General features: G+C 36.8%; 1 protein-coding gene across 2 annotated transcripts in view; it reads right to left on the bottom strand.

The window, feature by feature from the left end:
- Nucleotides 1–27,152, bottom strand: part of Lingo2 (leucine rich repeat and Ig domain containing 2) — a 1,180,631-nt gene that overhangs the window by 673,414 nt on the left and 480,065 nt on the right. For both annotated transcript variants that reach the window (XM_005401120.2, XM_005401121.2), the window contains exon 3: nt 6,174–6,254. The gene's annotated coding sequence lies outside the window, so the exon portion shown is untranslated. The remainder of the gene's footprint in view (nt 1–6,173; nt 6,255–27,152) is intronic.

Raw genomic sequence — 27,152 nt, 5'->3', positions numbered from 1 at the left:
AAAAAAAAAAAAAAAAAAAAAAGAAAACAATGATTAAAATGTTATCAATAGGTAGTGTGAGATACTAGGGAAGTTGAAGTAAAATATTAAATATTACATTGAGGGAGTTTATAGTGTTCTCACGTATTGTTGAAAGGGTTGTAAAAGTCTTACTTGCTTTTTGTGCCGGATAAAAATTTCAAAAATTAAGTAAAGAGAAAAATTTTGAACAGTTGCAATAATAATAGAGATGAAGCTAGTATCCACTAGAAATCATATAAGAATAGATGTGCCTTCAAACTTTTGTTAAGTTACATAAATCAGACACACAACCTTAAATCCCACATGTTTTTTTCTTATATGATAATCACAAAATATAAATAAAGGGCAAGATTAAAGATAGATAATAAGAAGTAGGGCAACAAGAAAATTGATCTTTTGCAGAAAAGAAGGGGTCTCTAATAGCATCCATTTACCTATAAAAGCCTCAAGTTTATCTTTCTTTATAGCTGAGTAGTACTCCTTTGTATAAAATGACCACATCTTGGGGCTGGGGATTTAGCTCAGCGACACAGTGCCTGCCTAGCAAGAACAAGGTTATGAGTTCGATTCCCGGTACTGGAAACCACCCCCTCCACAAAAAAAAAAAAAAAACCACATACCACATCTTTTTTATCCATTCCTCAGTGGATGGACATTTGGGTTGTTTCCAAGACTTAGCTAAGATAACTGTATTACTAACTTCTATTAGTTCCTTGACAGGAACCTTTGCTGTTTGTATTGTTTGGTCAATCAATCTTACACTCATATTTCTGGTAATCTGAGCAACTACTTTTAAGATAACAATATGTAATATAATATCCATTGTTAATTTCCTATCAGTTTGCTTTGAAATTCTGTATCATTTTTATTTTTTTTATTTTCATAAGAAGAAAAAAAAAAGCAAAAGAGAAGGAGACCAAGAGATAGAGAAGAGGGGAAGGGATGAAAAAATGAATTCAGAGGTGTTCCGCACCTGCACTGACTCCCGCAAGGAACGCGATCATTGCACTGCACACATGAACCAGTAACAGCAACAATTAAGACCTGCAAGTCACATGCTGAGGCACACACCTGGAATCCCAGCATTCTGGGAGGCTGGGGCTGTCCAATCACAAGTTCAAGGCCAGCCTGGCCAACTTAATGACTTAGTGAGAACCTTTCTCAAAATAAAGAAGGACTTCGAAGACAGCTTAGTGCAAAGGCCCTGGGTTCAAGTCTTAGTATCAATTAAACAACAAAATATGTGCCAATATACTGTGATTAACTCAGTCTTCACAACACCATAATATAAGCACTAAGGTGAGTAATGTGGTGATAACCTGATCACGTGACGGCTTTCCTCTTTAACACAAATCCATTACAGTGATGGCATTGATTCAAGCTTTGCTTTAGTGAAAGCACTGGCAGGAGCTAATCCAAGGATTTTAAAAGCCTTGATAAGCTCTAGCAATGAATGAAAGCGATTCATACAATTTGAGACATCTTACTTCAATCTGTCTTGCTTTGCTGATGAACACTAGCCCGAAGAAATTATAAATATTCCGTAGTAAGTACCAGATCACAAATATTATTGTTTCTAAAACATGACACAGACAGAGGTTTTCAAATATACACAATATCGGAATCTCTCACAAGCTGAAATGCATAACCAGATCACAGACCAGAAAAGATGGCATGTACACATGTATAGATATGGAACATTTTCCCCAGAGAGAAAAAAATGCGGTTTTATCTAACACGTGAACAGAATCTTATTAAAGGCCATAATCTTATCTTAACCATAACCTAACTCTTTAAGAATAACAAAGGAACCAAAAATTGTTTAACTTTATGCTGTACTACTTTTTCCAGATGGGTCAGTTATTGGGTCGAATTTGTCATCTAGGTGGCAACGCGGAGCTGACCTGAAATTATGCCTTCTCATCATTATTCGCTTTTACAGAAGCCTCAAGGGCATCATGTGGTGAGCAGCGGTATCTTTATTCATTTCCCACAGATTTACGAGCTAAGCACTAAGACCCCAAGTAAACTGCAAAAGTGACAGATCTTGAGAGTGGGAACCCAAGATGATTACTCTGGGCCTGTGATCATAACTACTAAAATATTCTGACTCACTTTCAGGGATTCATTTACTTGGTTTTAGTTTTAATTTTTGTCATTCTGAGACAGGGTTTCATTATGCAGTACAGGTTGGCCTTGAACTCACTTTGTAGCCCAGATTGGCCGCAAACTCACAGTGATCCTCCTGCCTCAGCCTCTCAAGTGCTGGAAGTACATGTGTGAGCCACCACATCAAGCTCCCTTCAGCAATTTATATCAGATAGACAAATTAATAGATTTTTGGAGCTAGAAAGAATCTCAAGGTCATTTTATTTTTTCTTCTTATTTTACAGATGAACTAAAGAACAGTAAATGTTCTTTATTTACTTCTTTCTTTTATTTCTTTCTTTATATAGGCTTCATGTTCACATTGTAGTTGGTCACAGAATTAAAACAGAACAACTCCAGTATTTCATTTTTTAAAAAAAAATTCTTTGCATAAAGATTGCCTAAAGTAAGAAGGCATAGAACACAAGAAAGCATCACTTAATACTAAGCAAATGATCCAATAGCATATGGAAGGCCTACTTCTCTGCATAAAAGACCATCATGTGGCGAGGCAAAGATAAAGGATGGTAAGTGTTTTCTCCTCCGACGCTGGCTGACGACTGAATCTCCTATGAGAAGCAGTTGGCTGCCTGAACACGCCAAGTGTCCTTGCTGTGGTTACAAGGCTCATCTTTTACTCAGCTGCCCAAACTGTTTAGGGGGACTTTCTCATTTTCATGGAATTTTTTTACTTAAATAAAATCCATATGATATGGTTTTTTAACAATCTTCATACCGATCACATCATACTCAAATATTCTTGAGCCTCCCTCAGAGATAGCTACAAAGTCTACCTCCCTGGCACCTGACATCAGTTAAAATATTTACAGCATTTTCATCGTCTCTAACCCTTAGAATCTTCTCTTCATTAAATAAGACAAACCTAATTGTTTGAGGTCTTCACATTCTGTCATTACTGTTCTGGGTGGGAATTACTGGGTTTCCTAAAGGTGACTCTTCAAGTTGTGGACAGAGCTCTGCTTTTAGGATGTGGTTCTTCTCAGAGTACTGACTTATTTCACCGCCTGTGCTATGTTGCTTGTGCTATCTGCTTTCTAACAAAGCTTTGGTAATCACACTGGAAATTATCTTCTAAACTTGAATCATAAAATGTCTCTGCAGTGTTTGTCATATTGCTATATCTAAAGGAACATTATGGTTTAAAAACAATGTGGATTTTTTTAAATTCTTTATATGTTCTAGATAGAAATCCTTTGTCTGAGGGACAGTTGGTTAAAATTTTTTCCCAATTCATGGGATTTCTTTTTACTCTGTTGGTGAATTCTTTAGATGTGCAAAAACTTTTCAATAAGATGAGATCCCAGTTGTTGATTCTTTGAAGTATTTCCCATGCAGTTTGGTTTTTGTTCATGAACTCTCTGCCTACTCCTACATCTTCAAGATTTCTACCTACTTTCTCTTCTAGGAGATTCAGTCTTTCTGTTTTAATATTTATATCTTTGATCCATTTTACCTAAGATAACTGTACTACTAATTTATATTGGTTCATTGAAATGAAGTTAATGATTAAGTTTTTTGACCAATTTTACATGCTTATATCTGGTAATCTGAACAACTACTTTGACGGCAATAATATGCAAAACAACAACCATATTTGAATTCTTGTTATCTTGGTTTTTTATATTCTGTATTGGTTTAATGTTTTTTATTCTCTTTATTATTTTTTATTCTTTTATTTTTTATTCTCTTTAAAATAATAAAATTGAGAGAAAAATAATCTGGAAAGCTTTTAACTGGATAAAATAAATTTTAAAACACAACCAAAAATTTTCAAGTAATAAAGATCCTTTTCCCTCATGGAAGACTCATAATAAAAAAATAAGTAAATACTTCACTACCTAAGAGGGCAAAGTTAAACTCTTCTTTGTTATTTAGACGAAGAATTGAGTATGTAAGTCATTGTTATAGAAAGGAAGCAGTAAAAATGATTTTAATTGTCACAACAAGAAACAGAGGTTATGAGATGTATCTTTTCATCCCCCGTATATTATATGCTTTAAGCTTTTGTTAAAATGGAAATTCTCAGAGCAGCAAAATTTGCATATGGATTTGCCACTTTTTAAAATCCCTTCAGAATCAAATAAAGTATTAATTTTCAAAATAACATCTCATCATGTAATAATTTAATAATGCATGTTTCATTATTAGCTGATAAAAAGATCTCCCTGACTATAAGCTATCAAGGTATATCTGAACACAGCCAGTGTTCTTTGGCTCACAATGGAAAATGGACTGTAGAACTTTGCATATATTTAAGCAGGAAAAAGAGGTTAATTTATCCGGATTACTTAACTGACCAAAGACTATGAGAGAGTATTATAAGAAATAGTCAGCGAAGCAATTACATTTCACAGTGCCTTCAAATCACTTAAAATTTTTCGTGTTTTAAGTGTCATTAAATATTCTTCTTGATTGGAAGCACCCTGTAAGTGATAGACAGTTTTGTGCTGTGCAAATTAGCAGTTTTCCCTAATTTTCCTCACATGACAGTCAATTTTTCCCCTATTATTTCTTCCAAGTTAACATAATAGAAAGCTTTGCAAAATGTGAGCCAAATGCCTCATTGTACAGTTCAAGATTTAAATTTTATCATTTATGCTTTCATTTGAAATGTGACCAATTTGGTGCATTTTGCATGTAATTTCCCACCTATTCCTCCTGGATGTCAATGTTTCTTTCCTTTAGGCCTGAACCTTTGTGCGTGAAGGGCTGCAGTTTCCCTTGAATCGCAACATCCTGTCCTAGCCTGATGTGAGGGGCGTGTTCGTGTACGTATGTAGTTGTCATCTGAGCCTCGGTAGGCGAGTCCTACATGTGTCATTCCTTCTTTCTGTTATTGTTTGTCTAAGACATTAGAGACAGGCCTGATGTAGGCAGACATTTAATCTAGAATCCTGTATTTTTAGAAGAAAATTGTATCTAAATACTCCAGTTTTGGGATCTTCATGTGATGTTGTCCTATGTATCCCTTCAGATGAATTAAATCAGCTACTTCGTAACCGTAGCTACGCCTTATCTTTCTAGACAATATTGGACTCTGAATTCCTTTCTCTATGAATTCAGAAGGTAAGAAAAAGCAGTGGCTGCAATATTTCCACATTCTTTCAAAGAAAGGAAGTCACATATACACGTGCAAAGCGAGATGCTCGGTAAATGATGAAGAGCTGAGAAAAGCAAAGGCTGACAAAGTAATAAGAGTTTCTGAGAAAACGTCAAGAAAGCACACAGGCACAAACCAATGCAAAGCTGCTAGTCTGCTAGGACCAATGACAGAAAAACAATCCACAAGTAACATATTCCATTTTAAATTTATATTATTATATATCCTATATTACTATCCATGTCTTATGTGAAGATACACTGTTAGCCTTCACACATCAGGCCTAATATTTGAAAACACCATATGTAAAGAAGTACCAGGCTGGGGATATAGCTCAGTGGCACAAGCGCCTCCCTGGCAAGTGCAAGGTTCTGAGTTCAATTTCTAGCACCAATATATATATATATACATGGTCTGGGGATATAGCTCCGTGGCACAAGCACCTGCCTGGCAAGCACAAGGTCCTCAGTTCGATTCCCAGGAACAAAACCATAAATAAATAAAAAATAAAAACAAAAAAGAAATACTGTGATCCATCACGCACTAGATATAAGACTTTCAAATGCTAAAAGGGTGTTTTAAGAGACAAGAATGCCAACTGGCAAATATACATAGTATACAGACTATCCGACTTATTTCACATATGACGTGTATTTTAGTTTAACAGAAAAAACTACAAGTCCAGCAATGAATTGCAAGTACGCCAATAACTTCACCAGTCGCTCTTGGGTTCATAAATTAGAGTAACTACTTAGTTTAACGTATTAGCAAATTGAAGAAAAAGAAATACCTACCTTCTTAGTATAAGGAAAGTAAGTTTTAACACACAAAATAATATTTCATTTCATCCTGAAAATATCATTAAAGTAAATCCGGCATTTACCTCCGATGGTTAAAAGCACACTGGATACTTCAGGGGCACTTGCAGCTCATGGTACAGCTTTCCAGGGGATCTGTTCAGTTCCTACGAGTAAAAGGAAGGTCAGAGAGAATATTCAGCTATCCACGTCTTTGTACATTCATGGTAATTAGCTATGAAAACTGTATTATCATTCCACACTGCTGTTTGAAAAGTACCTCGCTGTGACTGTGGTTAGCATGTGGTTGCATTTTATTAAATGCACAATAGAGCAATGAAAATTATGTCTGTCTGGAACTTATAAAACTCGAGAACAGACTCCAGATTATGAAACACTATTAAAAAAAATCAAGTCACTCAATTGAAATTTGTTTTCTTTTTAAGCTGGAAAAGACTGCCGTACCAAGAACAAAAGCACCTGTAATGGAAATGTTTTCTCATTATATATGCATCACACCCTAAACATTTTTATGGTCATAACGATGTAGAAGAAGTAGACAATTCTGGTTGTTTAATTTCTATCATCAACTACTTTAACAAGGTTTCGGTAAGATCCATACAGTATATCTAGGATTTTCTTGCAATCTATTTCAACGATCTGTGAAAACAAATTTTTGTAAAAATTAGTTTTTATTTATTAGTGCATATTTGTAGTATACAATTTCTACACTTTGTGTGGAGTTAGTGCCTGTACATAATACATCTTAATTCCTTTTCCATCCCCTTTGCCAACGCTCACCTTTCCCTCATCTCTTGACCCCCTTCTATCTACTTGCTAAAAGAAAGTGAAATGATAAACAAGATATACAAACACTTTGCTGCTGCTCATTGTTAATTGTGTGTGTTCACCCTGCAGAAACACCTATGATTGGACTAAAAGGGAACTGCACTGTCTTCCCCCCCTGCGACCCGATCAGTCCAAGCCTCACACGTGAGTCACAGCTCAGCACCGTGGACGTCTTCACACCTCCACTTCTCTATGTGCCCACCGCTCCCATAAATCTGCAACTTATTGGGCACCAAGGACCCAATAACATTTGAAAAATGAGTCATGCAAGTAATATAAATAATTATTATATAATACAAAGTAAATAATAAATATTATCTTTTATATTTATATAAGAAGCAACAGACAAAGGGTATTAAAAGGAGATTGTTTTGCTAAATAGAAGAGCAATCTGGCAAAGATATGTAATTTAGCAGAAAAAGTAAGTAGCTGAAATACATTACTAAAACTTAAAGAAGGATCTGTGGAGTGTTCTCTAAACAGGAAGTGAAAGAGCATAATCATATGAAGTAGAAATTTTCTTTGAGTATGTTGGCCTAATAAAGTGCAAAACTAAGATCCCTAAAGAGCAAATAAAAATGACAATAATGGTGTATCACATTCTGTAATTCTGTGGTCAATAGTGACATACAAGATGAGATGCCAGACCCATGCATGGTCATAGATTTTGTGATGCATTAGATCCTCTCACTGAAGCAAATTGAAGAAAACCTAGGAAGGTACTGATCACATCTTATTCAAATCAAATATTGCTCAGAGGGAGTGGAGGAAAGAAGGGTCCGGGAAATTAGTTCCGTAAGAACTGATGACTGTGGCTTCACTGAGCCAGAGCATTACTTGGAACACAGATTATGAGGAGCTACATCTTCGACGTGTTTACTGAAGGACACCATTTGAGGGGAGGAATAAGACTTAGACCACAAACATGCAAAGTGGAAAAGAAAAGAGACTGATGAATGTATACCAGTGAACTTTTAGTAGACAGAAAATAACACAAGCCATACATAAAATGAAGTAGTCTGTGTACCTAATAAAATAATAATGTGAGCTAATCAATCACATAATCATGATCAACACATAATGAAGACCTAAAGTCAATAAACTTGCTGTACTCATAATATTTAATTAATTAATTAATTAGATTTTTGAAACTGGGAATGAAACTCAGGACCTCACACCTACCAGGCAGGTGCTGTGCTGCTGAGCTACACCCCCTAGCACTATACTAATAACTTTAGAGGGATTACAGTTCTCAAAACTATAGCCAGATCTTACCTAAAGCAAATTCAGACAAAAGTGATCTGATCTCAAGGTGTCATGGTTTGTGTCTAGATGTCCCCCCAAAGCCTCATGCAGTCATGGGGTGGGCTTCTACAGTCTATGATTAATTCATGGTCCAATGCTGGATTGTAGGTGTGAGTGCTATGCTCACCCTGGGGTGGGAAGCCTGCATGCACTATAAGGGAGGGGAGGGGGCTTGGTCTTCCAGCTGCAGTTCCTCCCTTTCTGCTCTTGCTGCTTTTGCTGTTTTCTGCCGCCGTGAACTGTTGCCCTCTGCCATGTGCCACCTGCCTTGGAGCCAGCCGAGTATGGACTGAAACCTCCACAAACTGTGAGCGAAGTAAATCTTTCCTTCCCTAATTTTGGGCATCAGGTATTTTGTCTCAGCAATGAGAGAAAAGTAACTGAGACATAAGGCTAGAGATTTGCCAGTACAATTTCTAAAACTGTAACTGTTGTCTGCTTTGATTCTCTAGAAGATGAAGATAATGATCTCCAAGGTAAAGCATTAAAGGTAAAGCATTTGAATTACATTAAAGTAATTCAAAAAGGAATAACCAGATCTGTGAAGTTTATGGCGATGTATCAGGAGTATCTGACAACAAAGGAAAACTGACAATCTTCTGGGACCTCCCGTGCTACTTGTAAAAAAATATTCTATAGTAATGGATTTATATTTCTACTTTTACAAATGTTTCAGATGGAGACAATTGAAAATATCTATTTTAAGTGAAAGGGTAGACAATTTCACCATTTTTCTCAGTCATTTTCCAAAAGATAATATAGTGGTTCTCGTATTTTATTTCAATGTAGGAGAAAATAAGATTTTTTTTTAGAAAAAAATATATCTAGTACATAGGTTCTCCTTCAAGTGGTAATTCCTTTATTTATTGAAATTTCCTTTTGCTATTGTTAATAATTAGTATATAGTACTATAGGCCATAGATACAGAGAAAATAATATTATGGAGCTTATTATGGTAAAAAGTTCATAACATACATTTCTTAAATTATCTTGTGAGGCTAATACAATGCAGTATCACATAAGCAACAGGTCAGTGGTCTGCAGAGTCAGATTCTGGAGCTCCATCAGTGTTTTGGAGGGTTACATTTCACAACCTACAGAAATGGTTTGTCCGGCCTGTGAAGAGAATGTCTCTTGTACACTGAGACTAAGAGCTGTGAGTTGCTACATGGCAACTTTATCTTCTCTCATACTTTGATGATTTTGTTCTTTGTAGTCATAGAACACCAGGAAGAAGAGAAACAACGTGGCTACTACATGCCTAGAATTATGTGTGGTGATTTCAAAGCAATTACATTATTCATCATGAATCAAATCTTATGAAATACTGCTGCACTATTTTACAAACACAGAACTAAGGCTTAGAAAGTGATTCAATAACTTTCTTAAGATTACACACTTTTTCATTATTTACCACTCCTTCCAAAGTATCAGGAGTAGAGAGTTTTGACATGAAACTAGTCAGAACAAATGTTAAATTCAACATAATGGCGCTAACAAAACTTGAAACCTATAATCAGTGCAGTAGACCAGAACTAGGTGATTTAAGTATTGCATTATCAACAATTCACGGTTATTAAATAAGACTGAAGCTCTAAATGAAAGCTTTCCCCTTCTTCTGTTTGTTGTTCTGATCCTTTTTTGAAAGGATGCTTATTAAAATGTAATAAAGTCTGTATTGTGAATGCCAAAGTTTAAATTTATACTTTAACATTTATAAAAATGACATCAAATATTTTAACAAGATATTTCCATAAACAAATAACTGATTAAATTCATGAGGTACTTTTAACAAACTGACATACAGAAATCAAATTTCCTCAAAAACCATTTATTCTACACTATTTTTCATTAGGATAGAAAAGTGGAACATATTAGTCATTCACCATTAATTCAAATATAACAAAATAGTTATATAGTTCCTAATTCTAACATCATAAAAGCTGAAAGAGTAAATAAGATACAAAAGGCACAATAGATACTGTGAAAGGGAAATAAACTGCTCAAAAGGATAGAACAATTGGGATGGGGAAAAGAGAAAAGTAAGAATATATGTATATATTAGTTAAAATAATGGTACTGCTAACTTCTATTAGTTCATTGAAAGGAACAAATAGTGTTTATATTGTTTGATCAATCTTAGAAGCCTATATCTGGTAATCTGAGCAACCACTTTGAAGATTAAAATATGCAATATAATTACCACTGTTAACTTCCTATCATCTTGTTTTAAAATTCTGTATTATTTTTATTGGTTTCTATTATCTTTAAAATGAATCCCAAAAGTTACTATTAAGAAGACATACAATTTTAATATAAAAATTAACTACTATTTGCTAGAGCAGTGGAGAGCAGTTAGCAAAGACAGAGAAGACAGAACTAAATCCACTGAATAATTTGTGACTCCATTATTAGCTACAACTTTTTAATATTAAAAGCACGTATTTTCGGGGCTGGGGATTTAGCTCAGCGGCAAAAGCGCCTGCCTGGCAAGTGCAAGGTCGTGAGTTCAGTTCCCGGTACCGGAGAAAAACAAAACAAACAAACAAACAAACAAATAAAAGCACGTATTTTCCGAGTTATAAAAGGAACATGGACAATACTGATTGACTCTCTCTATAGACTCCACTTAAAGCATTACCAAAACTATACAAAAAGAAAACCTTGGACTTTCACTACACTAAATTCTATTTTAGTATGAAATGCACATTGCCTGATCTTCAATAGAGAAAAGCAGCACCAAACAAACACTTTTTTATTTTTCTTTTCTTTAAGCTGCCTGGTCTCACACTGCTTTGTTTGGCGACTCCCAACAGAATGATGAGGGCTCTATCCTGAAGTGCTTTGGTGGCAAACATTCCCTTTGTTCTTGACTTTCTTAGAGATGTATATGGTAAGGATATCGGCGCTTTTATTCACTTTAATCTTTCAAAACCCAAGAGTGAAAGCAATACCCTGTTACCTTTTTAGTAGGTCAATCAAGTTAAAACTTTTTACTGTTTTTAAACTTTCAACAAGTTGAAATTATATTGTAACTACAACTTTTTGCAACTGGATCACATATTTTGTTTGGTAAGATATATTTTTATAATATGTATATAAATACATATATATATCTTTAGATTATATATAGAAACATATACACACAGTATATTTTGTGTCCTGCATAGAGTAAAATAATATTTGTTGAATGCGTTTCATATGCCAAGCATGGGTGTTTTGGCTAGAAGCCTATTGATTGGTGTCACTCATACCCTAGGTGGGGCTTCCATTATTCACACTATTAATCCTAATCTCACACCCTTATTTCACATTCACACACCCAAATCCAGCCACCATCAAAACTCCCCATCTATGATGCTTTGGGGGACATCTTGATACAAGTCATAATAGCTGTTCTAATGGTCCACATCTATTTTCTCACTTAATTCTCACAAACTGAAGACACTGGTTTAATCTCCAATAAAAGCACAGAGGGACACAGACGGCAATCCCAAATTGAGGCACACAGGGATTAACCAAGCAAATAACGGAACTGAAATTTATTTAAAAGCCCGGGACCTCAGAGCTTGATCTACTGAGAAATGCTATTGTCTTTGATGAAAAGATATCAATAATGGCATTCTAATAACAGAAAATGATCCTTAGCCATGTTGCCCATACTTCATTAAAAAATAGCCAACCATAGAAACACATACTGGGTGGTAAACAAGAGTCAAGTGAAAAACAACAGAGCTGAATCTCTCTGAAGGCAAGAGTCATACGGTCTGGTAAGAGTGCTAAACATGTAGTAAACCAGTATTCAAAGTGTATGTGCTGTTTAAGTGAGTTAATAAATGCGAAAATAATCTTGTATGAGCCTTGGCAGTTCTGCGAATCTTGGTGGGAGGTGAAAGTTTCACCCATAGTAGATGACCCGTTCTAGATTCAATACACGTCGACACTGGGCTCACACTTACTATTTCTTGCCAATCACCTTATTCAGTGCGCCCTCACCCCAAACCCCGGAGCCCTTTTCAGCCTTGCTCCTTCTACAACAACCTATAATCATTATCTATTTAGGTGCTGTTCTACGCTATAATCATTTCATGAACTAATCTAATCAAAAAGCCCACTGTAATTCCTTTTAAAATAGGCATGATTTCAGAGAGAATTTTTAAGAGAAACATCATAATTCAATATAGTCATGCTAATGATGGGAACATTAGGCCATAAGACCAAAATCCAGAAGGGAATATCCTGAGTTACCCTGTGCTGCGCTTCACCTCCAGTTCCCCGGATGATCCTGGATCCATCTATCTGCTGCCATCTTCACCGCCATTACTTCTGTGCTCTATTCTGCTCGTGGTCTCCCAGTGCAATCAGCATTTCTGTTTGTTTGTGTTCTTGCTCCTTCAAACTTTTCTCCACATTCTGGCCAGAATTCTTTAATATCAGTTAAATGATGTCTCTCCACAAAAAAATGATTTTCCTTGTGTTTGGAGATTAAAAAACAAAGCAAAACAAAACAAACTCTCTGTTTTAACTCTTAACCTAAAATGCCCTGCCTATCCAGCCACCAGTGACATTTCCACCCTAATCTCCTCACTCATCAGCTCCATTTATTTTGAAAACCTCCTTCTACTTCAACGTTGTTGCTTGGGTTTTCCCTTTGGTGACAGCAATCTTCTCTCCATTGCCTAGTCCTTTCTATCTTTACATTTTAGCTTCAATTTCACTTCCAAAAGTACACCTCGTCCTGGATGAAAGTCCCTTCGGATGTTCTGCTATGGCTCCTGAAGTTTTCTCGCCTGTCAGTTCTCAGAGTAACATCCTAATTTGGAGGGCAAGGTTTACATATAGACTTACTAAGTGTGAGTCTGAAACGGACCACTTGCTAGACTTCGTGACATTCGATTTCTTCATCCCCGCTATGCTCCAGTTTTATGACTTACGAAATGAGGTACAAAATTACCTAACAAAGGGATTTTTGTGAAAACCAAATGATTTCATACAAGTAAGCACCAAGGACATACAAAGTACACCATAACTGTGGCAACAGTTACTCCGTGAAATTACATTTATCTGAATAAATACGGGATCACATTTTTCGCTTCTTCAAAAGATGCCAACTGCAGGTTAGCAGGAGCCATGGCTGCACTCTGGCCACTGCACACCCAGTGCCTCTGACACTGCCGTGCTGAGGGACAGCTCAGAAAATATTCTGTGAATTAATTAGTTGCATTAATCTATTCATGGAAATAGGAGTCTCTACAAAAGAGAGAGAATATCATATGGATCATCCATGTGTGGTAGATGGGTCTTTGATGTCTATAAAGTAGTATATTGCGTGGCAGTCCACTTCACATGTGAGCAAGTTTCATTGCATATAAAGAAAATCTTAGTAGTGTACCCGTTCAGTCACTTCTCAATTCAAAAACAGGTGAGGAGTGAGTATAAAGCATGTCAATAAATTCTTGACAAGCCAGACATCCCCTTACATTATTGCGATGTTTGGTAATTTGTGCACACAAAATGTTTTATAACTCACAGAAAAAATTACTGATATAATCTTTCTGGTTTTATAAATACCTCTTTACTATTATCAAAGCAACAACACAGTTCCATAGGGCTGAACTTGACTCCAAAACTCCGCCTCCCACATCATTAATCTTTAAGTTTGGTTCTTTTCCTTGAATCATTCTTTTAAGGATATGATCTCCTACTGAATCAATGACTATGTCTGGTCAATGCCTTTCAAAAATTTATCACTGCTCTATTCTAACCTTCAAAAAAATCACATGGATTTTGTATCAAAGAGCGACAGTAGATATTTATGGTTCATAACTTTAAAAAATACTTTACTGAGATAAAATGGGGGAATAACTAAACTGAACTAATTAAAATATGCATTGTGTTCTTAATTCTTAGAATTATTCATGTGGCCCTTAATTTTTTTTAACATTCTTATTTATACACGCTTAATTTAATTAACATGATTGTATATATTTATCATGCACAACATGCTTTTAAATATGTATTTAATATGGAATGACTAAATAGAGCTAATTATCATAAGTGTTACTTGAGGTATTTATCAAGCTTTTGAGGTGAGAACACTTGAATTCAGATACAGAATTTGCAAATATTTTTTCTCATTCCACAGGTTGCATATTCATTCTATAGATTATTTCCTTGGCTGTACAGATGAGTTTTAGTTTGATGTTTTCTTAATTGTTTATTTTCCCTCTTGTTGCCTATGCTTCAGGGCAGATCCAAAAACTTACTGCCCAAACCATCATCATAGAGCTTTTTTTTTATGTTTTTTTCTAGTACTTTTATATCTTCAGATCTTACACTTGAGCCTCTCTCTCTTGTTCTTTCTTTCTTTCTTCTTTTGTTCCTTCTTTCTTTCCTTCCTTTTTCCCTCTTTTTTCTTTTCATTTTTCTGTCGTGCTGTAAATCAAAGCCAGAGGCTTACACATGCCAAGCACATGTTCTACCACTAAATTACACTTTCTTCCCCTTACATTAAAGCTTTACTCCATTTTGAGGTTTTTGTTTTTTTTGTAATGTGGTATGAGATATGGGTCTAGTTTCTGTCTTCTTTTTTTTTTTTTTTTTTTTTTTTTTTTCTCCGGTACCAGGAACCGAACTCACGACCTTGCGCTTGCCAGGCAGGCGCTTTGCCGCTGAGCTAAACCCCCAGCCCCTAGTTTCTGTCTTCTGCAAGTAGATATCCAGTTCTCCCAGGATCACTGATGGAAGACACTTGCTTTCTCTATGTGTGCTGTTGACATCTTCATTAAATATCAGTTGTACAAATGCACTGGTTCATGTCTTCCTTCTCTATTCTCTTTCCTTGCTCAGTCTGTTTTATTCCATTACCACGTTGTTTTGATTACTACAACTGTGTAGTAGATATGAAGTCAGACATTGTGCTGCCTCTGGCTTTGTTCTTTTTGCTTGATATTGCATTGGCTAATCAGATTCTTTTGTAGTCCCACAGGAATTTTAAAATTTGGCCCTTTAATATCTTCAATATTAAATAACTGGCCAACATGTATATTCTTTTGACAAACTGTGTACTCAAACTTTTGTGATACTAGAATACTGCTGTTATTTTAGAACTCTCTCTCTAATCATTTTGAATCATAGGTCAAACCTAGTTTCTTTTGACTCAAATTTTATTTTTATAATTTAAAATAGGTTAATATTGCTCAGTAACTCATTTATTCACTATACACCTACTGAAGATGGTTGTGAAGGGGACTAAGATTAGAGAGATAAACAGAGCAAGTTAATGTTCTCAAAAAATGCACACGTCACAGACTCTTCTGTATCAGATGCACCAGCAAGTCTTCTGAAGTTCATAGAAGTTTGGTAACAAGAATGTCGTAAAAGGTAGCTCCTTTTAACTTCTTCCTCTGAGAGAAAGGTAAAAGTAAAGTCCAGCCCATACAATGGTTGGTTTCAAAATAGGTATTAAACAGTTCTGCAAAGTTTTTCATAAAGTTGCTACTACAACAGTATCAGTCCTTCTGTATCATGGGCTCAAAAAGAAAAGGCTCAGGGACGTAGCTAAAATAGAAAACAGGAGGAGAGCACAGACATGGCCACGGGTGGAAGGTCTCCAGCAGGAGAAGAAACTTTGTGTGCTGGCGCTGTTGGCTCCCCCTTAGAGGACTGAGCCTATGATGAGTGACTCAGTGTTTTGAGTTAAAGTCATATTTCTACAGAAGCATCATCTTAGGTTCAGAGTATCTCCCCAAAACATGTTCCTTCTTGATACTTAAACCTGAAAGTAGTATTGGAAGAATTTTAAAAGTGAGTAAAAGGTAACAACTAGACTAGAGATACACTTTTCTTCAGTAAAGTCTGGAACTCATCAATCATAGTGTGTCAGTGTACAAGGATTTATAAAATATTTGATCTCAAATTATATTTGAACAGATAAGGAAGTAGACATAAAAAATGATGGAATGACTTGCTGACAGCAAGTTGAGCTAGCGTCAAAACCCGGCTTTTACATTCTGAAATGAGCATTCTCTGCTTAATATCACCCTGATGACACCAGGGCCCACGCCTGAACATGGTAACCGTGCTTCTATTCAGCTTTTCCTTGGAAAGTCTGATCCCTGAGCCCAAGTGCTGCCCAGGAAAGCAGAGGTGCAAACCTCTGTAAGAAAATTGGGCAGACTCACGCCAGTGTCTCAATGCTACCTGAACCTGAACAATAAGATGTGGCTACATCCCCAAAATAACTTTGCAGTGGGTGGAAAAGGGCTCGGGAACCCAACTATGGTAGCCTATTGTGAATTTGTTCTACATCCTCTGGACTGTGCCTGGTGCACACACCTCTGGTCTTGTCAGACCTTTGATTTAAATTCCACTTCTTGCAAAACAGACTATTAATGGAGAAAAAGTGACCAAAGTCTGAATTCATTTTTGTAAGTAAATTTTAAAGCCATTATATAATTCTTATAATAGACATTGCTTACAAATCTTGAGGTTTTGATTTGATTCTCTGAAACTTTACACATTATTCACTTTGCCAGTTACTACTGTAAGTTTCACATTATAGAGGTAATTTTATAGTTGCAAATCCATAGGTTGTATTAGCATATATTTAGCAACATGATTTGAAATTAATAAAATATTTGGGAATTTTGGGTGTTGCAATGACATTGGCATGTATTTAAAACAATTTACAAGGGCTTAGTGACTATATGAGTTAATGCTATTAATGAATTTTTACAATATGTTGAGAATATTTAAAGTAGAATTTGAACAGAATTAAATACGGGGATAATTTTATATTAAATTATGATTACAAAAAGTTTGTTCTATCTTCTTGGAAGATCTGCTTTTATTATACTTCGGTGGTCATATTCTAAGTGAAATAAACCAGACACAGAAAGATGAGTATTGCCAATGCTCTGCTACAGAGGGAAGCTAAAGAAGTTAACCCGACAGAACAGTATTGAGTACTAGAAAGTGGAAGGGATATGAGGATGGAAAAGGGTGGTGGAATGTGATCAGTGCACAGTGTGTGTGAGTGGAAATATCACACAGCATTGCACTATTACATACAATTAAAACATTAGTAAGAAAAACCTAAGAAATATAGGAGTTTGAGATGTGTTTGAATAATAGGAAGCAAAACACATTCTCAAATGCAAAACACACACTTAATTGGTAGAGTGAAAAATGTGTATAGCTAGATGAAAAACTGAACTTGAATATTTCCACCTCTCTTGTCCTGAGTTGAGGAAAAAGAACCCATCCTTATACCTAGAAAAAGCATGATATATTTCTTATACATTTTGCATTTATTTATGTATTTCCTAATTTACCCAAATCTTTTTTCTAGTGCCTATACTTCATTTTAAATCAAGTTGCTATTGTTTTATTTCTACTATTAAATGTTAAGGCTAAAAGGAGATTCACAAGTCATATAACCTTTCCTGAAATTCCAGGCAATCAACACTAAGCCAGGCCAACCCAATTTAATTTTTTAAATTTTTTTTAAATCAGTTAAGTTTTGTGCAATTTATGTCCCTGTGATGTACGCACACATCTGACATCTGACTGGTTTTACATTGTGCTTTTTCTATTGAAAATACCCTTCCACTGTACTTTCATGGAAAAAACATAAACATTGTTCACAATTTGGCACAAATATCATTATAGTCAATCCTTTCATGCTCTCCTACTCCAAGAAAAGGGATATTATTCATTCTCTTTTCTATGTCCCTAAGCAATTTGATACAAGCTTCTTTTATTACACTTACTTTTACATTATATATATTTTTACAGTGTTGGGGATTAAGCCCAGAGCCTTTGTGCTGAGCTACAACCCCAGGTCTTTCTGAACTTTTAGCTTCCATACAGGGTCTCACTAAGTCACTGGGCAGTCGAGGGTGGGCCTCAATTTGCAATTCTGATGGCAACAGCTCTCTACAGGGCTGGGATCACAAGCCCGCACTGTGACGCCCAGCTGTAATTGCTTCTCTGCACAATCCTGAGTTGTGGATAGATGACTTATTCTTTCCCAAATGCTTATCCTGCAGCCCGGGTTGAATCATTGATTTCTGAAGGAAATCACCCTGTTATAATGGTATATAATCATAATAAAAGTCTGATAAGGAATACAGAGAAGTTTGTGAAGAGCTTGCCATCAACTCACTCAGCCTCTGTCTAAATCTTCTGCCATCCTGTCTAACTGTCCTACAGTTCTGTAGAGATCGCACGGGAGAATGTGTGTGCATCATATAGTAGATTCTCATTAAATATTAATGCATCACCATTTCTCACACGAGGTCAAATATCACATTTGTTATCATCTCCCTTTATTTTCAAATGCATAGAAACATTTAATAAGCTTTTATTTATTCTGTTTGAAAGCAAAACACTGTTTTGATCCTCATATTTTAAAACACACTTTTGCATCCATTCAGTTATTGTATTCCCATGTTATACAGTTAAAAATATTTCCAGTTTATATTATATTTTTGAAAGTTAGTCTTTTTCATTCTTTCATCACTTTAAATTTCTTGCTTCATTCCAAGTACCACAGTTACTTTCTGGTTGCTAAAGTTCTCCATAAGACTGTCATGAAGTTATTTATAGGAATATGCTTTTTTTAAAAAAAACAAGTGAGTAGATATTTGTAACCAAAGGCATAAATATCAGATGTAAAATAACAAAGCCTATGGCAGCTGGTGGAGGAGAAGTAGTAGGCACGGTGGTTACTCAAATAACTGTTATGAGTCAAATAAATAGGAGTTTGTACCTTAGTTCTATCACTCATCAGCCAGATAATTATAGATACATTGTTTCACCTCTCTGAGTTATAAACTCTTCACCTTCAATGAAGAATTGTGCTGTAACATAGATACTAATTTATGCAATATCAAAGCATAGCACTTGTAAGTAGCAAGTTCTCAACTGATAAGTTTATTTATTAATTACTATTAAACATAAAAATACTCTTGCCAAGCTATCTTTATATGTCTGTTATGGTTTGTGTCTGGATGTGACCCCCTCAAAGCTTCATGCAGTCATGGGGCGGGCTTTTAGAGTTTATGACTGACTCAGGGTCCATTGTTGAAATTATGGATATGAGTAGTACACCTGCCCTGGGGTGGGTAGTTTGCCTACAATGTAAGGGAGGGAAAGAGGCTGCTTGCTGCCACTCCTCCCTTTTGCTCTTGCTATTTTTGCTATCTTCTGCTGCCATGAACTGTTGCCCTCTGCCATGTGGAACTCTGCCTTGGAGCCAGCCGAGTATGGACTGAAACCTCCACAAACTGTGAGCTACATAAACATTCTTTCCTTAATTTTGCATGTAGGGTATTTTGTCTCAGCAGTGAGAGAAAAGTAACCAAGACAGTGTCATTAAATAACAATCACATCTCCTAGAGTTATTAATGAGAAAACGCTATGTACTTTATTCTCCCTGTGGGGTTATTTAGAGTTGGTTGGATTTATTGATAAATAAATACATTAATAAATGTTTTACCTATTTTATCTGTAAGTGAATTAGATAAAGGCATTTGATGCTGTATCTTTCCAATAACTGACATTGACAGGAACCGTTCATTGTTTGTGTTTCAATCATTTTGTTGAATGACTTTCTTGTGTGAGGTGCTTTCCAGAACTCCTTAAAGGGAAGTGTGCATTTTCCACTGGGTTTATATTCTATTAGAGATTTAAAGATGACTTCTATACAGTATGGTGTGTGTGTGTGTGTGTGTGTGTGTGTGTGTGTGTGTGTGTGTGTGAAGGCACACACATATGTCTCAGTCCCTTTTTTGTTGCTGAGACACAATGTCTGACACTCACAACTTTAGGAACAGGTTTACTTTGGGCTCTCAGTTTTTAGAGGTTCCAGTTCTTCATCCTCTGACTTCAAGGGAGGAAGGCCCCGGGGGAGGGTCTGCTGGAACAGGGCCGCTCAGTCATGATGGCCGAAAGTAGAGAGAAAGGAGGGAAGGAGACACGGCACACCCTCCAGGCCACGCCGCCAGGCACTGACTTTTCCACCCAGATGCCCTATCCTAACAGCAAATTCCTCCTTGGATGAGTACAGAAACCCATGATTCAATCTCCTTAGAAACACATGAGGCTTTTGAAGGACACCGTAGATCTAAATCATAAGAGGAAGTGAGCCTAGATATACATTTCCTCATTATTCTTCAAATTCTACTAGACCACTGAAATCATCACCAGCAGTGTCCGTGCCAGGTGTCAGGCCTGTACTCTAGAATGCAAGGAGATTTGAGCATTGTGTGGCTCAATGATAAACTTTTATTTATACTGTGTAGTACGGCGATTATGTAAGCATATGTTTGTGTGTGTGAGAGAGAGAGAGAGAGAGAGAGAGAGAGAGAGAGACAGTGAGAGAAACGGAAAGAGAAAGAAAAAGACAAAAAACAGTAAGCATAAGTTCTAGCAGCATACATTAGGCCACTTAGTTTTATAATAGCATAATTTTCTTCTTTCTGCTACTTTTTTGCACTAAGTGGGGAAGAAATTGGGGAAATTAATCAGACCCTGAGATCTGGTAATTGGGTATCACAGGTAAAGATCTCTTAGCCTTACATCTTTTTGATATAATTGATGAAGACGTTCTAAGTACCACGAAAGTTTCTATGCTAAGTGCAATATAATGCAAATGCTTGACCAAATGATTTTGTAAGGGCAATAACCATTTTTCAAAATTAAACAACTGACATTTTATATGCCCAAAGGCTCTGGTACTGTACATATTATTGATTAAACTGACATTTAAAACTTGCTATAGTGAAAAAGAGCTCATTAAAATAGAAAACTATTTTTTTTTTTTTTTTTTTTTACCTTTTATAGCTCAGAATTGTCTGGAACACTAATAATACCAATATTTGACTAAAGTACCTGGTGGAAAATTTGTATCAATATTCAACTACCCACAAATAAGATTCCTTTCATAGAGTACAATTTTGGGACTGTTTTAAAACTATATAGACAAAACAAGCAAAATATCCGCCTTTTAATCTTGGGCTATGATTCTTATTGGCAAAGAATAGTCAACTTCAATACTTAGGCTTAATTGTATTAGTCTCAAAAAGCAATAAGAAGCCTCTAAATGGCATTTCACTCTTATTTAAGATTTTTGTTGAAGGCTAGAATTTTCTGAAATAGTATGTTTCCTTGGAGTGGAATATACCAAAATGGATTTTAATAACAATTTCTCATGATAGGAGTTTCAAACATCTATATTCCCTCGAGGATCCAACAATGGAATTTATGTTGAGCACATAAAAGCACCTGTAAAAACTCTACAGTTCTGTATCAAGCTCGTAATATGCATTCAACCTAACAGAGATGTATAGTGACACCCTTTTTATGCTGCCTTTCAAGACAATTATATTATTGACCATTCAGGGAAAGACAACCAGGGGAAAATACAGAAATATACTTTGGCACTCATGAAAATAAAATTGTATTAAAATAAAGTATTATAAACTATAATGAAAATGTCTGTGGAAAGTAGGTAAATTATACTGGGTAAGAAACACTTTTTTATACCTAGACAACATGAACCTTATATTTATGCTTGAGCACAGCTCTCATATGGGGAAGGACTGTAAATAATACATGGTAGAGGAACAGGCATTGTTAATATTCTTGAGTGTTAATGTTACTTCCTTTTAGGGCTTCACTCTAAGCAAATGTTTATGGGTAAGAAAAGTAGAATTATACATCTCTTTTAAGATTGACCTCTAGTTAGTGTCCTGGGTTATGGTTAAATTTTCAACTAAATATGGTTAAATAGTCATCTCCAGTGAAATCTCTGAGTCATTCTTAAGGCACCAAGGACAGAAACTATGAGAAGCAAAGGACTCTCATGAATACTACGCCAGAAACTCTTCTGTAGTAAGTCCTTCTGAGGTAGGATAGAACAAATAAAGATAGGTTAAAAAGTAGACAAGGAATCAGAATTTTAAATTTGTACTTTTAAGAAAAATTGCACCTTCAAGACACAAACATTACTCAAGCGTTTTTACCCTGGTAGGAAACACCCAAAAAACTTTCTAAGTGCCTTAAAGTCCTGACAAACCTGTAAATTGGACTCTGAGTCTGTGTGTTTCACCCGTAAATTATCCTTCTTCACACCTACCGCCACATACAAGGACGTAGCAGTATTAGTGGACAGTAGATCTCAGTTTCAAACACAAGGAACTGGCTTGCATTCTCGCATAGCCCCACAAATGAGGGACCTGACAGGTGGTAGGGATGCACACCTTGAAGAGACCCAGCATGGGGAATATATAAGAGGGACAGTCAGTTAAGCACTCACTATCATTTCTCTTCAAGGTCGCCCACCCTACGCTGTAAAGTGTATTTTTAGTTTTACGTTTTCCTACTTTTACTTGCCTCAAGCTTGCTCTGCAGAGCGCACTTTTTTCTCTTCTTTTTTCCCTGTCTTTAATAAATATAAAACTTTACCACTGTGAATGCTGTTGCATTCAATTCTTTGTTCAGGACAGAAACAACCTAGAAACCACCTCACAAAGGAGACTGCAGCACCTCAAAATCCGGTTACATATTGACCCTGCCCAGCGATGCTCTGAACAGCGAGAGAGAGAGAGAGAGAGCCTCGGTTATGAGTCTTCATTCACCGCTCGTTTTAGTGAACATAGCACACAAGCAGAGGAATCGACTCCATTCATCTGCGCTCTTCCGCTCTCTGCTCTCCCTCTGTCAGCTGTCGTACCCTCAGTGTGCTTACTGGTCGTCTATCACACTGATCCTTGCATGCATTTTGTAAACAGACTTTTGATAAATCAATTCAGGTTCAATGCAAATTATTGTATATAAAAGTGACAACAATTATGGTGTTTTTTATTTTTAAGTGTTCGTTTTAATGGAAACGCACAAGTATTCAAAATGTTGATGTTAATTCTATTTCTTTCTTATTTACTGAAACAGAATTATATAGGAACACAATTTTTATCTTAATAAGATATGGCCGGGGCTGGGGATTTAGCTCAGCGGCAAAAGCGCCTGCCTAGCAAGCACAAGGTCATGAGTTCGGTTCCCGATACCGGAGAAAAACCAAAAAAAAAAGATATGGCCATGCCCCAAATCATGAATTCAAAGGCCGCCTCATAAGTTATGAGCATGGATTCAGTCAATGGGGAAGAGAAAAGGATTTGTCCAGTTAATGAGTATGTGGGGAAAAATAATTCCAAACCTTACAAAAAGTTCAGTCAACTGTGAACCATCTTCCGAAATCTTGAACCAAACTATCATCCTTTAAACAGTTGTAGTCTCACTTTTCTAATTGCAGTTATGATGAAAATTGAGCCTTCACGTATAGTTTCTGCAGGCTACATAAATACTGTAGGGCAGAAATATATTTCCTTTGGCATGGTATATCAAAATGACCCCGTTCAGCTCCCTTAAGGATTCACTTTGTGATCTTACCTCTTTAGTCTCCAAATAGTAATTGTCAAAGGGAGCACTTAGAAGGAAAGACTTCTCAGTCAAACAAAACTGAGCTAAGAACTAGCTCAGAAGTTATCAAAACAGAACTGCACAAGTTTAAAATAAATCGGTTTACTTGGGCACAAGCTGAATAATGTGCCTGTGTTTTGTCGGTGCCTAAACATAATCTATTTGCCTCAGGCTTTTTCTAGACCTGAATCCCATGCTGTCAGTGCTATCTGTTACCACACTGCTTTAAATGGAAAAGTGTCACTGCTTCAGGTGACATAGTTCTACTAAGAGAAATTGCCCAAGGAAGGACGCCAGTGTACCTGCCATTCAAAACCCTAAATGGCATGCTCCCTTAAAAACAAACCCATTTAAACAATGAGAACTAATTATCACATTAACTTATTGTCAACACACCTGCCTACAGGCGGGCAGGTACAATAACTTACCGTAATCTACCAGAAGAGCAGAATAAAATGAAAATATGCTGTGTTACCCTCATCTCACTGCACAGGCGCTGCTGAGTAATTTTGTAGTTTCGTTGGTGTCATTGTTGTTGTACAACTGTTTGTGCTACACGTTCCTGTGATGCTTCCTCTGCCTCCGTGCCTCCCTCAGCTCTTTCTGATTAACCCGCGTGTGTGTGCAGTGGACAGACCCCATGCGTGGACTGGCAAAATCATCATCTGCTAGAGTGTGCACCTTTGCAATCCCTCCTTCCCTTAAGTGTGGGTGGAATCTGTGATTTGAATCAAACTGACAGAATATTAAAAAGGCAATCGGCTGTGACTTCTGTGATTTTAATATTCCATTTTATAGTAGACTTGTTCTAATCTGCTCTAGTGTTTGCTGCCTGGAAGAAGTAAGGGGCATGTAGTAAGGCACATGACAAGGAGCTTCCGGCTCTGTTTACGAACTGCCAGCAGCTTCTAGGAGCTGAAGGCGGTCTTTAGAGGACCGTCAATCACACCTGCAAGAAGCTAAGGCCTTTAGTCCAAAAACTGTAAGAAAATGAAATGGACAACCAACTGCGTGAGTTCATAAGTGGATTTTCCCATTTGAGCCTTCAGATAAAAAGGGGACCCCACCAACATTACTAGTAAGAACTTAAATAAAAACAGTGAACTAGAACTTTGGACCAAGAATGAAGTTCCTCAGGCCACGTGGAAGGTGGCCCGTTTCTCTTAAAGAGAGACCACTACCCTCTGCTGAGGCTCTGAGGTTCGAGGAATTTAAAGTGCGAAGAATTTCCTCAGACTATGTGGGGTGCAGCCAACTGCCTCTTAAGGAGGAGTGCAGCCACTCCTACTAACTTCCTGAGCTCTGAGAAATTATAATGCAACGTGACCAGTTTTTTCCTAAGATTCCAGCTTACTGGAAACAGTGTGTGAAAGAACAGGAAAGGGCCTGGGTTCCACTAGTCGTTTTATTAGCTTCACAGAGTCACCAAAGACTGGTGTCCACTAAGAAGCTGAGCAGTATCTACGCCCGGCTCATCACCTACAAGTGGCTGTAGTTGAGAGGTCACGCGGCAACCCACGTGGGCGCCTCCTAGAAAGGCAGGAGCCATTCTTCCGCTTATTTCCACTGAAGACGCTCCTGCCCTCCTCACTGGATGCAGCTTCCGTCTTCAACGCGCGCTGAACACCAGCACATGGTTAGCACCTCCCAGGTACCTCCCTTCTCTAGTCCTTCTAAAATGAACCTTTCAGATAGCCTACAACTCCTCCCATTCTACCGTGAAGATGCACTTCCGAAAGTTAATGCACCCTAACATTCATTTGCTTTTGCACTTGCAGGAGACTTGTACAGACACACTGCCATCATATGTTGGTTTCTGTGTGTGTGTGTGTGTCTGTGTGTGTGTGTGTGTCTGTGTGTGGTTTTTTACCTAAAAATTTTCTCTACATAATTCATTCAAAAGGTTGCACAAAAGAACAGAGAGATAAGAAAAGATGCTTTTATAGCAGCAAGTCCATTAGAGACTCATACTTTATTCATCCATCCACCCACTCATTTTGGTGGTTACATGGTATTTTTCAAATATATCTTACTAACGGGACCATTACCATAGTGAAGAGAAATATCAGCATCTAGAGCAGTAGGTGAAGGCAGGTTTGACGGCAGACAGCACCGTGGAGGGAGACGGAGGGTGTGAGCGGGAGCTGATCCCGAGCCCAGGGCAGCACTGGCTCAGCACCGAGTACACCCCTAACGTAAACTGTCCGCTCGGGGGCTCTGAGTCAGCCAGTCTGAAAACTGCTGCCTTAAACCAAAGAAAGATTCTGATAAGGGTACGTTTTGATGGCTGTCAAGACAGACTGCTACACATTCGGGACGGAAGCAGGTTGTTTTGTCAAAACATTGCATTTTCTTTTCTTTTTTAATGTTTTTATTTTAAAAAGAATAAAAATTTTAAAAAAAATTAAAACTGATACAGAATTTCAAAACAAGACGGTAGGAAGTCAACAATGGTTGTTTTATATTGCACATCGTTCTCTTCAAAGCAGTTGTTCGGATTACCAAATACAAGCATGCCAAATTGGTCAAAAAACTAAAACAAAACAAAACAAATTTCATGTTCAAGATATCAACTTACCCTAAAATTTGTAACATTCTCAAGTACTGTACAAGTTTAATGTATTCATTTTACCAACTTTGATTATTTTTGTAGAGAGTTTGGACTCAGTGTCGGGCTGGTAGGTGTAAACATTATATTCACGGAATTTAGACTTTATACTTTTGTCCCACATCACGGTAAGAGCACTTGAGGTTGCAGTAAACGTTACGGCATTGAACACAAACTGACTTTTTTCCTCCACATACCTCTATCCTCAGTGCATCAGTGAAACCTTATTTCTTAATCCACGCAGAAGATTTTGCTTCGACTCTCCTTTGCATGCTTAGGGAAGTGGGTGGGGAACTGTGTCTTACAAAGCAGCAGTGCACCCATGTGTTAAGACACTTAAAAGAATATCCAAGATATCCATGACATATGTCAATGATTTGAGGGCTCTTGGATAACTCCTATCCAATATTTATAAAATTATTTAATAAGAGACTCATATTTCTATGCAGACACTTAGAAAAAGGATTTTAAAAGCTTTCATAAATAGAGATGCATCTGTCTACCGCAACATTATAATTAATATATTTTTGTTAGATAATGACACTGCAATAATCAACTATTAGAATTTATAGAATTCCGACTAGATGCCAGAAGGTATGTAAAGCAGTTGTTATTATTAACACTATCTAACAAATCAGGAGGCAAGTTTGAATGAGTAAGCAACTCGCAAATCAGAGACATCCGGCATGCCCTGAAGGTGCGTCAGAACTCTTCCCTGTCCTCAGAGCCTGTGTTCTCCTGGGTGGTGCTGCTAGCTAGCAGGGATGAATGGCGGCATGAGAACTGAACGGATAAGAATTCATACTAACTTATATTTGTG

The sequence above is a fragment of the Chinchilla lanigera genome, unplaced genomic scaffold (assembly GCF_000276665.1).
Source record: "Chinchilla lanigera isolate Chin_1 unplaced genomic scaffold, ChiLan1.0 scaffold00071, whole genome shotgun sequence".
In the NCBI taxonomy this organism is placed as follows: domain Eukaryota; kingdom Metazoa; phylum Chordata; class Mammalia; order Rodentia; family Chinchillidae; genus Chinchilla; species Chinchilla lanigera.
The sequence above is the reverse complement of the archived record's forward strand: the minus strand, read 5'-3'. Positions and strand labels throughout refer to the sequence as shown.